Source organism: Lycium barbarum, chromosome 4, assembly GCF_019175385.1.
Source record: "Lycium barbarum isolate Lr01 chromosome 4, ASM1917538v2, whole genome shotgun sequence".
Classification (NCBI taxonomy): Eukaryota; Viridiplantae; Streptophyta; class Magnoliopsida; order Solanales; family Solanaceae; genus Lycium; species Lycium barbarum.
Genome location: NC_083340.1, coordinates 108,674,963 through 108,692,928, shown reverse-complemented (window position 1 = coordinate 108,692,928; position 17,966 = coordinate 108,674,963). Strand labels below are relative to the sequence as shown.

The 17,966-nt window shown below is 37.5% G+C and overlaps 1 long non-coding RNA gene across 2 annotated transcripts; it reads right to left on the bottom strand.

Annotated features, from left to right (window-relative positions):
• Nucleotides 1-1,411: 1,411 nt before the first annotated feature.
• LOC132638502 (uncharacterized) lies at nucleotides 1,412-14,906 on the bottom strand. Of its 2 annotated transcripts, XR_009581773.1 has the most exons (4): nucleotides 14,704-14,906; nucleotides 14,199-14,258; nucleotides 2,937-2,987; nucleotides 1,412-1,693 (listed from the first exon to the last, which is right to left on the bottom strand). It is a non-coding gene; the product is annotated as an uncharacterized LOC132638502 (long non-coding RNA). The 2 variants fall into 2 exon arrangements; XR_009581774.1 differs by lacking the exon at nucleotides 2,937-2,987.
• Nucleotides 14,907-17,966: the final 3,060 nt, after the last annotated feature.

Genomic DNA, 17,966 nt, shown 5'->3' with positions numbered 1-17,966 from the left:
AATCCATACGGGAGACCAGATCCTCCTTGCACGATTCGTGCCACCTTACTCATTCTCTCGATCATGATGGCCGGCAAGTTGATTGGTTCAAAAGATGTAAGAGCTTCCATTAGAACCAGGTCTGCCAGCGTGACGGTAGATCGTCCCTCCATCCTTGGCAAAAGTAACTTGCTAACAAACTTAAAAGTTAGTTGTCGTTCAGGCTTAATCTCATTCTTACAGAGACTAGCTTTTGTTGCTGAACTTGCAACTTTAACAATCACCTTCTTGAATTATGAGGATCTCTTATCTGGTACAGCTCTCTGTTCTGTTGTCTTTACTCCCAAGATTTTCCTAAGTATCGACTCAGTGAGCACAAACTCTGTCAGATTCACTGCTAGGGCCAAAGCATTATCACTTATACAGAGCAAATTCTTATAGAATTCAACCACTTCTGCTTCATATACACATGGTGTTGGTTGAGTAAAGAGATGGCTCCACTCCTGGAACTCCACGATTTCCATCAAATCTTTCATGCTAGGCTCCTCTTTCAGATTGACATCAAAGATTCTTACAAAGAGAACCTTTTATTTTTGTAGGTTCTCTTTATTCTTTCTTCCTTCTACTTCACTACTTCTCCTCTTGGAGGAACTTGGTCTCTCACTTTTACTCATCTTTCTTTTCTTGAGTAATGATAGGGCACTAGGTTCCTCTCCTCTATTTTCTTCTTGGCTTTGAGGACCCACATTTGCACTCAAATCACCTTCCAACTTTAGGTCAAACAAATGCTTATTTTTACTCATCATTTCTTTTTTTGAATTTTCTTTGTCAAGGGTGTCTCCTCTTTATCTTCAAAGTCCTCAACACTCGGCATTTCTACGGTATGGCGATAGCTTGAGTCATCGGATCCAGTTAGCTCACTACCGAATGACCTCAATTCCCTTTTCGCATCCCATTGCTTTCCTGCATCATAGTTCCCCCCTTTTGTTTTCACTAATTTTCCATTTTTGCCACTCGTATGATCATATGTTTCCTTTTGACCAAAGATTGACGACAATGATGCAAATTTGCTAGTCGTTCTACGCTTGCTAGGTTTTGAAGGAACGGGTATAGGGAAGGTTGAAGTTGTTTCATTTATGCCATGATCAGAGGAAGTTGAGTTCCTTGAGGGTAATGATTCAGATTCCATTTGCTCAGGCTTGATGAGGATTGGTGATGTTTGATAAGCACTTGGTGACAGGACATAAATGTGAAGTGTTTAGGTGAATATTGTATGAGAGAGATGTATAAATTGTCACGACCCAACCCCGTGGGCCGCGACTGGTACCCTAACTGGGTACCCATACGTACCTACCCGACCGAATTCCGAATCATACGTTTTTTTTTTTGAAACAGAAATTACAAAAGTAGGCCGATACAACTACGGCACGCGCGCAAACATATATATATCTGAACATACAGAAACATACAGATAAGCCGATAAGGCTAACATACAGACGAAACCCGTAACCCACACATCTATCTACAGGCCTCTACAGACATACAGAGTCATATGACGGGACAGGGCCCCGCCGTACCCAGAATATCCATACATACAGAGTATACAGAAGACAGGAGATATATACCAAAAATATACGCTCCGGATCAAAGGAGCTCTTCAAAACAGCTGAATCAGAAACCTACGCTGGCGGCGTATCACCTGGTGCTTCTGTACCTGCGGGCATGTAGCGCAGCCCCCGAAGAACGGGGGTCAGTACGAAAAATGTACCGAGTATGTAAAGCAGAAACATAACAGATATAAGAATAGTCCGAACCGGAGTCACAGAAATATAACGGACAGAACCATAAATCAGACTGACGGACAGAGTCATGATCCAGACAGACATACAGAATCGTGTTCCATACAAATAAATCGAATTATGGTTCGGACAGACAGACGGAATCACAATACGGATAGACGAGCAGAATCAGAATCCATACGGACATACAGACATAGTCGTAATTCAGACGGACAGACAGAAGTATGTCGGACAGAAGTATGCATGCAGAGTAGTACAGAGTCATACAGAATCATACAGAGGCATGTGCTTATATAAATATAGATAGCACACGCATACATTCATACAGATCCCGGCCCTGTCTGGGGGCGCGGTAACAGAACCCGGCCCTCTTAGTACGGGACGCGGTGGACAGACAGAATCAGATCAGATCATATGCCATCCTGGCCGCCATCCCCATACACAAATCATAATATCATACAGACATACAGATCCCGGCCCGTACGCCGAGGGACGCGGTGAACAATGCAGAGAAATATGCACGATAACAGAACCTGGCCCGGGTCGCAGTGAAAGAATGCATTGAGACAGACACGAACCGATAAATGAGAAACTACTTACATACAGACTCAACATACAGACTCGATCAACCTGAAGGGTGCCAAATGGCGAGTCAAATCATAGTATCCAGATAGTATGCATAGTACGAGCCTACATCCTAGTCGGGAAGGCACGGCAGATTATTATCAAAATCAGAATCTCAGATGTTCAAAAATCATTTCGTATTAATCGCACAAAAATGGTTATATCATACACAAAATAGTAGTCCAAAGATTTTTAGAGAAAATCGGGCAAAACGGAAATATTTAAAATTTTACAGAAGATATCGGGCCTTGTGGGCCCGCCTCGGACCAACTCGAGGCTACATAGGTAAATTATTGCTAATAGACCTTATGAGGTCATCCATAGTCGTTTGGAAGTGTTCCGACTCCGTTTGGGGAAGTTTTGTACAAAAATTCACTTTAAAGGCAATTTGTAAGAAAATAGCTTCAATTGAATTGAAGGAATTGGAGCGGTTTTCCGTCTCGAATTCCGGGGAACGCAGTCGTACTTAAGGCTCCCGGCCGAGCCTACCACATCCAGAACATGCCTAGGAACATAGGGGAATGCTTCACATACCTCGATAGCGCCTTACGCTCGCTTGGCGTCAACTTCAATTTCGTCCAAAATCTAGAAATGGTCAAGTTTACCATTTGTTAGTTTCAAACTTTTCAATAATTCAACTTAACACATACTTGCCTACCGAAATTTCGGCAGCATTTCCTCTGTATATATGACATCCCCGAGACTTAGCTCGGCTCAATTCATCAACACAACAACCCAGGAATGACATCAAAACATCAATGGACATTAAACATACACTAAGGCATCATTAGCCATCTTTCGACATAACGAAACATTTTTCGTTTCAAACTTGCATTTCCAAACCAAACTTATTATTTTCATATCCATTATCCATCAAAATCATTACGACATACACCGGAGGCATCCATACCATTTTCACATAATATTCATAAGATACACAAACATTCAAACTTTCCATTAAGTCACTACTTTTCCAATCTTTTCCTAACTTTCAACATACAAGTTCATAAACACATTTTCATATTCCAAGTTCATTATCATAAATCATAATTTCAAGAAATCACGCTAAAGCGACATACTTTCCGACAACAACTTAACCAACAAATTCTTCGTTTTAGCTTAACCATTATCCTTCCATCTACTCCACAAAGTCATAACAACACAAGTATTGCATTAAATCAATTCAACCCATCCACTTTCACATAAGCACCACACGGCCAACATGCAATATCCTCCAACTTCCATTAATTCATCCCACTTTCATTTCTAATACAATTTTTACCATAACATACTAGATTCTAACATGAATTCAAGTCACCAAACCATGCAATATACATGCATACCCACGGCCAACACCTACTTAGTTCCAACACACAAAATTTCCATATTTTTCATTCATTCACACATACTACAACATACATATACCTTTTATAACATAACAAAAGCATGAAATCCTTACCTTTCTTCAAGTTCTTCACTTGGAGGATAAAATTGCTTTCTTGCCACAATACTTATATCAACTTGTAGAGGGCTTTGAGCTTAGTACTAATCTCACAACAAAAGAATTTTTTGAACCAAGATTTGGCTCCAATAATATTTTCCTTCTTTTCTTTCTTTTTCTTTCTTTCACCCGAATTCTCTCTCTCTCTTTGTTCTTGATTTCTTTTTGTTTTGTCTTCTTGACTTATCTTGAACCTTCTTTATACTTATCCATATATAAAATAATTTCCCATGGAATTTAATTAATCCATGGGCTTGGGTGAGTTGTGGCCGGTTGGGCCCCTTAAAGTTGGGCCTCACTTCACTTAATTTTTGAGCCCAAAATTGTTGGCTAATTATTGAAATTCATGGGACAAATTTCCAAAATTCCAATTTTTCCCTTGGCCTCCTTTCGTAATTCCACACCATTGTATTCATAACCTACACATTCATACCAAGAAATGTCCAATTGTGGCCTTATTCATCACAAGTCCATTTATCTTGAATTTTTCGAATAAGCGAAAATGTCGGATGTAACATAAATGAAGTCCTGAATTTCAAAGATTTTGGGAGAGTGAAGAGAGAGAAAGATAAGGGGAAATGTCTTTTAAGGAGGCAGAGGTGGCACTTTACATTAGGTGTAAGAGGGATCAACTGATTTGTTCAAAGAAGCAAGTGACGATTTGGCACGGACGCTTTTTTGAGATTTCTTGGAAGAGGAAAAGACACATGTCATATCTGGCAATTTTCGCAGTCCAAAAACATTTATGAGTACTGAAAGAATTACTGACCTGAGATACAGAGACCAGGTCTCTGAACGGTAATTTGAATGTATCAGTAATCATTGCGAACTGTGTAGAATTGTTTGCTCTTAAGTTCTCTTGATCCTCCCATGTATGTATACCATTAATGGTACAAAAGTGAGTTAGATATAGCCAAAAAATACTTGCCAGCGATGTACCTAACCTTCTTTGTAGCCATTGAGAGATCCTTTCCTGCACTATTTGAGAGGGGAAAAAAACTTATCTATATATGACGCACATCCTGCTATAAGGGTTTTGAAAAGAGACCTTTTGACCTCAGTCTTGCATCTTAGAGCTGTCACGATTTACCAATTTATGTTGATTGCTCCTTCTCTCTTGTTACACCTCAAAAATTTTCGTGTTGCTAGCGTCGTAAGTAAACTAACGTAATCTTGGAGAGGTCATGGAACCCTTATAATGTTAAGTAATACTTTTAACAAGTGCCAAGCAAGTGTATCAAGGTTCCGAGATAAAGCGAATTGAAGAAATTAAGTTTATTGAAATTTTGGAAAAACTTTGGCAAAATTTTGGACAGGAAATTTTAGGTCAACTTGAGAGAGGTATATCTCTCAAAATACGAGGAGTTATGGAATGCATAACCTATGTAAATTAAAGTTCAATGAATCTTCTTTCCAGTGCAACTGGCAGATTGCAATGTGGAGAAGTACGGTGTAAGTTATGAGTCGTTGAAAAATGACAGAACCGTTGTTGTACAACGACGAACCGTCGAATTAAGGCAGTGGAGACTTGTTTCTTGATTATAAATAAAAGGGGCACGACCTTCGGTTCATTGATCACCAAAATTAGATCTTTCTAGACCCTATAGGCTCTCTCAAACACTCCAAATCATTCCAAGCCATCACAAGAGAAGATCAAGCTTCAAATCCACAACTAGTTTATAAAAGGTGACTGTTCTTGCTTATACTTGGAGGTGTGATGAACTTGGTCTTGAAACAAGTTGTGTGAGTTGAAGTTCTTCAAGTATAAGGTATGTCCTTCATCTTGTCTCTTCTGTTGAGTTGATTTGAAGGTTTAGCAAGTCTTAAAATTGAAAATAGTTACGGAGAAAAGGCCATAAAGGGTTGTGTTGTAGTTGTTGAGTTCATGGACTGTTTTGAGCATGTTGTGGTTGTGTTGTTGAGATAATTTTCATGTATATGGACAATATCTAATGTTGTTGATGTTGATGAGATTATGCTCCTTAATTTGGAAGAAAGGAAGTGTATATTGGCATTCTTTGGGTTTTTTGGTCTATGTTGTTTTTATGGGCAGTGAAAGGAGAATCTAAGGACTTTTGTAAGATTCTTGTTTTTATTGTGGGATTGTTGTATATGTTGGGGTGATTGGAGAGTAAGAAGAAATGTTGTCCAATTTACTTTAGAATCAAGCTATCGTTGATATACGTGATATACTAGTGCCATCTTAGCTTGCATATGTATTCCTTGTTATAGGATTGGCGAACTAGTTGTAATTAGCTTGGTTGTTGGATTGCTTGAGGTATGTAAGGCTATCCCTTTCTTTTTGGCATGATCCTTGTGAACCAAACGTATACGTAACGCTAATCCATAATGATTCTACTCTTATAATTATGAATGATCCATTTGTTTCATGTTCCATAATGATATCTTCAGAAAGTCTCTCTTTAGATCTAGTATGGTCTCTAGAGTCACTTTCACTCCTATCATGTTCATGCATTGCATATATATATACACATAATATACGCGCATATAGCGCCTGAGGGGTCTCGGGTCTGTATATATGTATATATATATATATATATATATATATATATATATATATATATATATATATATATATATATGGTATGGGGAAGGTAACGACGTTATATACGCACTACCACCTGATCAGCTGGTCATATAATGATACGATGATGATAATACGATGATGATAACGATGATGATGATGATGATGCCGACCGATACGATATGATGGGATGCCCACAGTGGCTAGACAGGCGTTATATAGGCATACATATATGTATGACCTCATGCATGCATGCACAACATTTGCACATATCATTAGCCTCAGAGGCAGTTCAGATGCACAATATTTATGCATATCATTGGTCCACAGAAACAGCTCAGATATACAGGTTAATTTTCTCTCTCATGTTTCATGTTACTCTCATGAATCTATTATGCTATTTTTCATGCTTTACATACTCAGTACATTATCCGTACTGCGTCCCTTTGCTGGGGGGCTGCGTTTCATGCCCGCAGGTCTTGATATTCAGGTTGACGGATCTCTCAGTAGGATATCAGATCAGCAGACGGTGTTGTGGCACTCTATTGCTCTGTGAGTCAGCATGGTTGTATATGCATTTGCATGGGCATGGCAGGGTCCTGTCCCGTCCATTATTATGTTATGCACTCCAACAGAGGCTCGTAAACAGATATGCATAGTCAGGTGTTCCATGATCCTCTAGGTCTATGTTTCATTGTATCATTATTTTGATAGTCTTGTTGGCATGTATACTTGGATCAGCTTGACGCTGTAAGTATATTATCTGTTAGGCTTGTGTCCCATACAGTTTATGTTATTTATGAATTAGCATGATGGCGCACTCAGGTATGATTATATGACGAGATGCATGTATGTTTTGTGGTGCTTGGTAGGCTAGCTTCGGCCGCCCGTCATAGCCCTACCGGTTGGGTCGTGACATCTCTCCCACACCTTTAGGCGATGTTAGTAGTTGGATTTGGGAACCCAATCTAGCTTGGGTCCTTTGTAGTTGTAGAGAGGATGGATTAAGGTTCTTCTAGCCCACTCGGGCAGTATGTTCCATTTATTCCTTCGATATCCTTTCTTTTGAGGACCTGCTCTTTTCACTCCGGTTCCCTTCTTGACAACACTCCTATTCTTTTGAACAACGTCAACCTTTATCTTGTAGGACTCTTGGTGACGACTTGTTTGCCTACAAGGAGGACATAGCTGCTCTTTAGTTGTGGTAAGATGTTTGCTGTGGAGATTATAGGGCATCTTCTCCTTCTCAAACCCAAGTCCTCTTCTCCCATTTCCACTTTTCTCATTCTGGAGGATATTGCGTCAGAAGACCAGGTCCACTTGAGAGTTTTGTCAAGGTCTAACGTAGCCTTTTCTAGATCTTTTCTTAGGAGTTTGTTCTTCTCAATTTCAGTAGTAATACTTGACTTTACTTTTATTTAGTTCAGCTGCAAGCTCAAAGGAAGTATTACTTGCTGCTCCTCTTCTTTTGGAGGAGGTGTCTATCTCTTTTCTCACTTGACATTCTAACATGATATTTTGTTGGTTTGTCCCAAACACTTGTTTTCTCCATTTCTTTTGTTATTACGCATAGGTCCTCCGTATCTGGTTTTATATCATCAAGAGCAAGATTCAGCTTCTTTCTCTCAATAGCCATAGCATAATAAGCATCAATTAACACACTTGAGTGATATGAGTTTTTTCTTAGAGAAAATCTCTCAGGTTTTTCTTTACATCGAGGAGATTTACCACTTTGTTCTCATCATCAACATCACTTGTGTTAGATTTAGCCATGAGTGCAAGGTCTGACTTATGCTCAATTGTTCCATCGTCAAATGCCATCGTGGACAAGTCCTATTTGTCATTTTTATCCTCAGATTCACTTGAGGAGTCTCCCTAGGCAGCAAGTACTTGCATCACAATCCCATCAGAGGCCTCTTACTTTCTGAAACTTCTGTCGGGGACCTGGTTCCTCTTGGCAGTTCTATCATAATTGTCCTCCCTGGTTTGAGGATAATCCTTCATGAAATGACGAGGTTTCCCACACTTGTGACAGGAGTAGTCGTTTCTGTTGGGGTTTTCTGTTTTGGGGAACATGCCATTTTTCTTTATCATCTTATGAAACCTCTGTGTGAGATAAGCCATCTCGGAGTCATCATCACTGGACTCTCCCTTTGCAGCTTTGAGAACCAGGCTCTTCTCCTTCTTCACCTCATTGTTTTCTACCTTCTTCATGTCCATCTTCATCTCACATGTCTTGAGGTTTCCAATAAGATTATTGACAATCATGTATCTAGATCTTTGGCTTCAGAGATAGCATTTACCTTGCTATCCTAGGAGTCAGGTAATACACCAAGCATCTTCCTTACCAGCTTGGTAGTTGTGATGACTCCTCCGAGAGTGGAGCTAATTGATTATGGAGGTGAATCTGGTGTGCGTCTTATGAATAGATTCACTCTCTTTCAATTTAAACATCTCATACTCAGTAGTGAGCATGTCGATCTTGGAAATTTTTACTCGAGTTGTTCCTTCACGAGCAGTTTGGAGAGCTTCCCAGATCTCTTTTGTTGATGAACAAGCTGAGACTCTATTGTTCTCATCCGGTCCTATTCCACACACCAGAATCTACTTGGCTTTATAGTTCTTCTCCACTTTCTTCCTGTGAGCTTCATTTTATTCTTTCCTTATTTTGACAGTGGTCTTTTTACCGTCTTCACTTGCGTGAACTGGGATATAGGGACCATCACAAATGATATCCAAAAGCTCTGAATCTTCGGCCATGATGAAGTCGTGCATTCTTGTCTTCCACCACCCATAATATTTTCCGTTAAATATGGGTGGCCTGGTGAAAGACTGTCCTTCTTCCATATTTGGTGGGGCTGCCATTTTACAGATTCTTTCTAGGTGTTAACCTTTTAGAAAGTGAGAAGTTTTATTAAGTCCGAATTAGTCCTATTGAAGTTCAATATGTCAAACATAGTCCACACCAAAGCCATCTTATTCTCGAATCAGTCTATGTATATATTTAAGACGTGTATTTAAATTACACATAACTGCAGGCATGTATATATTAATTTGCACTTAATCAATTCAACTAATGCGGCACAGAAGGCCCAGTCCATGTTATGAAGACACAAAAATCAAATAGGGCCAAGTCTTAAGAGAACAGTGATGGCAAAAAGCCCAAGTGCAAATCAGGAAATAGCAAAAGAAAGAGGAGGCCCAATACAAAGTGAAACAAAGAAATAAATCCAAACCAAACTTTTTTGAACATATGGGCCAAATTCTGATTGTGACAAAGGATATACCATGTATATACTAGATATACAAGTTCATATATGCCATGAGCATACTGAGCTTTTGTATGCATAGCTTATATTCAAATACAACAACTATGTAAACTTTACGGAGAAAAAAAAACTAGTTTTAGCTAATCATCAAGCACACATATTCATAAAAGACATAGAGGCAGTTTAAAAGACATGATACAAATAATATACACTATGTTCAAGGTTCAGATACTACAGGATGCAATGACACATAAATCAAACTTAGCATGACTAAATACATGAAGCAATTAACTCACTATAGTGGGACAAATATCAAGTTCAGCTGAGTATCAACAAGTTACAAAGGGAAAAAGAGAGATACAATATCATGTAAGCCAAACATTTATAGGCAGGATGTTAACAGAGTCAACTGAAGGTAGACAGGCAAATATAAGGCAAGATTCTCAATCTTTTCCCACCTATAGACATATATATTAAGTGATTTATTCTCAAAGGTCACAAGAAAGCAAAGAGACATGGTTTCAAATAATAGACTATCAAATACCAAAGTTTTAGGTTCAAACAAGACTTCTGGAGAAAAATAGGCATTTGTCATGTTCATGTGACACTCTAAGAATAAAAATTATATGCACAAGTGAAGAACAGGTTCAAAATCAACATAAGGCAACATAAGAACATACTATTAAACATTTTTGACACTTAGGCAGTCAACAAAAGCCTCAGGATTCATAGAAAATTTAGATAGATGCACCTAAACTCTTATCCAAATGACACTTATCACAATAAATATTCAGAGGTTCAGATTGAATACATGGTTAGCATCTGCAAAGATTAAAAATGGTCATGCAATTGAATCGGATTCAAAGGTTCTGCATAAGGTTTATGGTGGTCAAAACCAACCTAGAGCTCTGGCTGACTCATATTCAGCCAACAAGTGAAGGCAACAAAAAATCCTTGTGTGATATATTCAGGAAGCAGGTAACCAGGTTTATTATGAGTAATGGGACTATTTTAAACTCCATAGATTCACACAAGACAGTACCATTCAATGAGAACATTCATGTTAGCAAGTGGACATATTTATGAGCATAGAGATTGGATAACATGTTTCAAATATAGAGGGTTGATTCATTATACCATGTTTAGTATAGTTCATATACACGCACCAGATTTTCAAATCAACCAACTCCACATCTGAGCTTGACACTGGCTTATCATACTAATCATACAACCAAACCTAAGCAATTTTATCCATATATTCATAAAAATACAGCTAGCAAGATATTAGACCCACTCTAGATGGCTCAAATCTCATTTTTAAACCAATATTTTAAGCATACAGGATCATGCTACAACTTAACCTATCTTGTACTATTACCAGTTAACAAACTCAAGTTTAAACTCAAATTTAGACTGAAACATAGAATATCTTAGCAAACCAACAAAATCCATTAGCTACACAGACCCTACATATACAATAACAACTATTATAGACATACATCTCTTATTTAGGCAATGTTACACCTCGAAAAATTTCATGTCATCATGTGGTAGATAGACTAACGCAGGGTGAGATGTATATGATGTCTCTACGAGTGAGAAAGGTTACTTGGCGATTCTAAGTAAGATTCCAAAAACATTTGAGGCAAGAGAAGAAAGTTCGTTGAGGAAGGCAGGTATAAGTCGTGTTTTGAAAGGATTTTGCAAAGTATCGAGCTAATGTTGATTTAATAATGTCTTGAGGAAGAGTTATAACACTCCTTATATTGTTAATGAAGTGTTAAACAGGTGCTAAGAAGGTTCCATAATGATTGGAGATCAAACGAATCGACGAGAGCAATTCCGGAAAAGTGGAGTTATACGACCATTTTACGGTCCGTATAACTTTATACGGTCCGTATAAGGGTCCTTATAACATGATCGGGACAGCTTTGTTTTCAAGTATAAATAAGTGATCCAAGTTATTATTTTTCATTTCCCATCTTCCCCACTCCTCTCAAGAGCTCTAGAATATTCCATATATCAGACCAACATAAATTCAAGGTGAATCCAAGATCAAACACTAATAATTAGTGGAATCAAGTGCAAGGATGATAACTAGGGTCCATGGAAGCTAGAAATTCCTTTGGAATTGAAGTTAGGTTTTCTCCAAGTGAAGTGTTTCCATCCAAAGCTCGTTCCTACATAATCAAAGGTGATTTTTATGTTTATTCCATGTTATTTAGGGTATTGAATGGTTGAAAGACTTGGATTATGGAAGAAAGTGGAAAATGAAGTACAAATATGAAAATAGTGGAATTCTTGAATGGTAACTTGATTTGAATCATAGTTCTTGACATGAAATGAGTGTAATCTCGTTATTAATGATATTAAGAGTGTTAAAGAAGCACTATATGTGAATGAATACGATGTTGGGTGAGGACCATGGTTAGGGATGACTTGAAGAGGGAATTGTGAGAATTGAATAATATCTAGCTTAACAAGTGTATTGATCATGATATTGTGGATGTTGTTGTTGATGTTTGGGAATTGTTATATTATATAGAGAAAGTTGTAGGAACAAAGGAAATGCTACCTAATTTTCATTAGCTTTTAGTCGCTTTCGCTTAAGCTTAAGTATACTATCGATTATCTAATCTTAGTACGAATTCTCTTAAATGTAGAATCGCTAGCTTCGAAGGAAACCATTTAGTTGATAAAGTTAAGGAGACTAAAAGGTATGTGAGGCTAGTCCCTTCTTTTTCTAAGGCATGATTCCTATAATATGACTTCCTTTATTCTCTCCATGACTTTCTCATATTCCAGAAATTATAAGTCTATGATTATTAAGAGCTACTCGCAAGACAATGATAAGAGACGTGTTATGAATGTGATAATGATGATGATGAATCTAAATCTAAAGACCCTAAAGCTCATGATGTGATATTCTTATGAAGCTAATGATCCTTATATGATTCCTTGATGTTATTCATTGTTGTTAGACTCACCTTATGATGCTAGTTTCTTCAAGGTGAGACATGATGATCATGATTACTCCATAATGGCATCAGGGGGTTCTCGACCTTACGTCACCCCGATAGAGTTATAACTTTAACTTGGGTTCTGATGCATGCTTTATGATCAGTGTATAATAATGAGATTACACCGTGCCTATATGGCCGGGCAGACACCGTTAAGGCGGGCGGCATATACATCATGTCTAGATGGCATGGGCAGACACCACTAGTGGGCGGCAAAAGATGTTTACCCCGGACGCGGGAGGCCTGGATGCGGGATAATGATGATCACACCACACCTATATGGTCGGGCAGTTACATACATATCTTTTCATGATATGATATTGTTTATTATATGAGTTAGCATGCATGACTCCGCCTTAAGAGGCAATCAGTTACAGGTTATCCCTTTGCCTTATATTCTTGCATCTCTTTATCATGTTATTGTGTATGCCTTACATACTCAGTACATTGTTCGTACTGACGTCCTTTTCTTTCTATGGACACTGTGTTCATGCCCATAGGTAGACAAGGAGGCGCCCCAGATTCTTAGGAGCTATTCGGCAGATTCACAGAAACACTCCACTATTCCGAAGGTGCCATTTGTTGATACATTCTTTTGTGTACATATTTGGGCACGATGGGTCCTGTTTCGTCCTTATGTCTCAGTACTCTAGTAGAGGCTCATAGATACGTATGCGTGGGTAGTAGTTGTCTCATGAATACGTCAGTGTATATTTTTGTATATAATTTTTGCAGCCGTGAGGACTTATGCATATTTATGTATTGCCTTGGAGATTATGTGTGTCCAGGATGGGTATGATGATTAGCGTAATGAGTGGTGCTCGGTAGTCAGCTCCGGGTACCCGTCATGGCCCTCTAGTCGGGTCGTGACAGGAAACCATGGACATTTATTGATTATTGACTCAGTATAGAACTTCCCCAAACTAGTATAGACTCAACTAACCACAAAGGGAACAAAGTTTACAAACTGGTTTGTTTCAACATACGACTTAACCCCATATAAGCAAATGGAGCTCTAAAACAAAGCAAGCCTAGTTTGGATATGGTGGATGATATGTGGGTAGCTAAGCAGTTACTGATTTGCAGGCCAAACATTTCATATTAAACAAAAATAGTTGATTAAGATAAATATGATTTGCAAGTTCTTAAGATGTAGATAGATCACACTAATTAAGTATGACAAGTATCATAATGACATGATTTAACTAAGGCAAGGTTAATCAACTATTTTACTAAACAAGATCATGGACTAGTCATATGCTTAAATAGAATATTGCACTAATTACATGATTATAAACTAGTAATATATACTAATCATATGTTAACTAAATGGGAAAATAAACCAACACTATCAATAAACTTCATCACATAAGCAACAAAACATAACTGAAACACGTAATTAACAGTAAACACTTAAACAACATTAAATGCTAAAAAATAAAGGAAAGGAAAGAACATTACCTTTTGTGAGTGCAGCCAATGTCGAGATTGAACTTGGAAGAAATCCTTGCTTCCTCAACCCTAGTACTCAGCCACAAAACCAGAATAAAAGAGAAAACAAAACTTTTAGACTAATATTTCGATTGAGTCAAGATTTTAAGCAATAAAATGTTTACCCTAGTTGAATCGAAATTTTTAAGCTCAGAATCAGATTCAAGCTTGTGAAGGTCTGTCTAATATAAAGGGTTAGGGTTCTTTATATGGAACCCCAATTCTCAGAAACCCTAAACTTAGTCCGATGTGGGACTTCATAAATTTCATGAAATCAACATCAATCAACGGACCAAAATGAAGGTAAAGAAGGAACCAATGGTCGGATTTGACTCATATAGGGTCAATCCGCATGATTCTCTTCAAACCAATGACAATAACCCATTCAAAAAATGAATACAAACAAATGCAATTAAAGAAAATACGTTCTATCCGTTGTAAACATAGAAAAGTGAAGAAAAGTAAAAGATTGTACCGTGTTTGGATCGGTCTTTGGTGGTTTTGGTTGAGAAATGGTAGAGCAATTAATGCTATTGCCATTCTCGGTCATACCGTAGCTAGAGGAACCGATGCGGGCCCTTATCTTTGCCAATTCCAGCGTGTGTGACGTTAGAGAAGAGAGAGAAGGGAGGAGGCGGCTAGGGTTTCATAGAGGAAACCCTTCCTCTAACTCTTAAGGGGTCGTTTGGCGCAAATGACAGAGGAGTTGGGGTTTTTACCCCTTTTAACTGATATTGGGCCGGGTCTGGTCCTTGGTGGACTGGGCCTGGCTCAACTTAAAATCAGGGGAGGGGCAATATACGCATATGCACATGATATATGTGTATACACATGTATATTTGTGTATATGTTTGTATATATACGGGAAGGATTTAAGAAAAAAATGGCCATAACTAAAGTAATTAGTGAATTAAACTCCTTAATCAATGTCCTAATGATTTAATTAACCAATTAACTTAACTAAAGTACACGGTTAATTATGCAAATGGTCTTAAGTTGCAAATATAGCCTCAATTGACTTAAAGCCATGAAATTGGTCTTTCCAGTTATGGCCATAATTAGCCTAGCCAAACAATTAAAGACTAGTTTTGCAATAATCACCTCAATCGACTTAAATCATGAATTTGGCTATTTCAATTAAGGCCAAAGTTAAACTTAGCCAAACAATTAAAAAGCTAATTTTGCAATGATGACCTCAATAGACTTAAACCATGAATTTGGCTATTTCAGTTAAGGCCAAAATTAGCCAACAATTGATTATTTCAATTGTGGCCCCAATTAACCATTTAGTGAGCAATTTATGAACTTAACCACAATTAAGTACTTGATTAATTATGATCAATTCAAGAAATTGTAAAAATGCAAATTAAATATGCAAAATTAAGAATTGAGGTAAATTAATTCATTTAACTAATCAAATTTCTTGAATTTAAGGGAGTAAAGTGCTTGTTAATTGATTTTTTCTGATAATTTTAACAATTTAAATAATGGTTTTAATATATATATATATATATATATATATATATATATATATATATATATATATATATATATATATATATATATAAAGAGAGAGAGAGAGAGAGAGAGAGAGAGAGAGAGAGAGAATCTTCTTGTTCCATATTAATTATGAAAATGTGTAAATCAATTTCTAAATGATTCATAATATTATTGAAGTTATTTTGCCAAATGAAATGGCAAAACATTATCTAAATGATTTTATAAAATCATTTTGACTTTTAAAAAATATGCATTTCACTCCGTTTGATATCCAAGGACTCTGGGTAATTAAAATAAATTACATGAGGTCAAAAATTAGGTGTCAACACAACTACTGTGAATCTTTACCACTAGTATGATATAACTAACGGGACAATTAAGTAATATAAATGTGGCCAATGGCCCATGACATGCAACTGAATACAAAAGAACCCGCATTTACTGTCTACGAAGCCTCTACTAATACTTGTTACTGAACAACTGATACAAGTGTCGGGCCAGGGCCCCGACCTACCCGTGATCTCTATATATGAATATGCTAGACCTGACTCGGCTCTAGATAGAGATGGAGCCTACCACATCCTTGCTGAATATCTCTAATGCCTAGAGAGAGTGCCTGTCACGACCCAATTCGTGAATCGTGATGACACCTACACTATCCCCCAGTAGGCGAACCATTCCCAAATTATTTTAGTCATTTATAAGAATTATGCCAAAATAAACAATGATTTAGCTAACAGATTCAAATCATATGAATAATAAGTGCGGAAGTAATAATAACCCCAAAAATCTAGTCTGGACTAGTACAAGAGCCACTATTACATAGAAACAAGTGTGATACGAAGTACAAATTTCAAATATCAATACTGTCTCAATAATACAGAGTAGATAGATATAGCCCAAATGCTCACCCTGGAATCTCTGTCAAGTAGACTCAGATCACTCTTAAGGACGGGAACTGGTAGTAGTAACAAACTCTGCACTAAAAAAAGAGCACATCAAGAGTAACATCAGTACAAACAACAAGTACTGGTATGTATCATAGGCCGACAACAATTAGTTCGCATATATAAAGAAAGAAATCAACAAGTAGGCAGATAAGAAATCAAGCATAATCACGAATCACATTATCCCAATATATCAAGAGCTTCCACCCACACATACGTCATACAGGAACTCGCCTTCCAAGTCATAAGCCTAGGTGAAGCTTCTAAACCATAAGTCTGCTAGGTCTCAACAATCTCAAATCAATAATCACAAATCTAAGTCCTGAACCTAGGTGGAGTCACTAATCCACAATCAAGTCCAGCCTATAATCTGATCTATACCACAACAATAGTACAAATAAACCATGCCAAATCAGAAATACGGAACCATATGATGATGTAGGATGAAATGTAATGATGTGCAATGCAATGCACTGGGCAAATACCCTGTACACACATCGTATAGGCATTGTTCGCACAATAGTCATGACCCACAGGGGACCTATGGTGTCCATGTACCACTCACTCTGGATCAGACCTCGAAGTACGAGCCCCTCGCTCCGGAACAAACCGCGAATCATAAGTACACAACTAGGCCACATCATCATCCCCTGTCAAATGTGACTTATATATATGTTTGTAAACAAAATGAATCTCAAGATATGGTTCAAGTCTAGAACCCCAATCTGAAGCACCACTCAAATATAAGCATGATCAATCAATGAAATCAAATGCCAATGAAGTACAAGTCACAACCTAAACCATGGAATGAATCATACAAACCACCTCAATCAACATAAAGAGTATATAACAACCCCTTCCTTCCAACAACTCAACCATGGAATGAATCATACAAACCATCTCAATCAACATAAAGAGTATATAACAACCCCTTCCTTCCAATTTTGACAAATACACCTCATGACTAGGCCTTGTGTCACCAATATATTCTATTTTCTCATTTATCATCTTCAGTATCAAGTCATAATTCAATATCAATATACAGGTGAAATGAGAATGTATGCCATGCATGATATCACCATTAACAGTAAATCATAATCAAGATTTCAACCGTGTATAATCATGAGTATACATCACGATTCAGGCTTAATCTCATTATCCTTCCTTTCTATGATGATAAATGACACAATAAGAGACAAAATGAATGCAAAGACGTATCACACCACAACAAATAAGAAAAAAAGCCTAAACACAATAACAGGGCAACAAGCCACAATCAACAACAACCAAC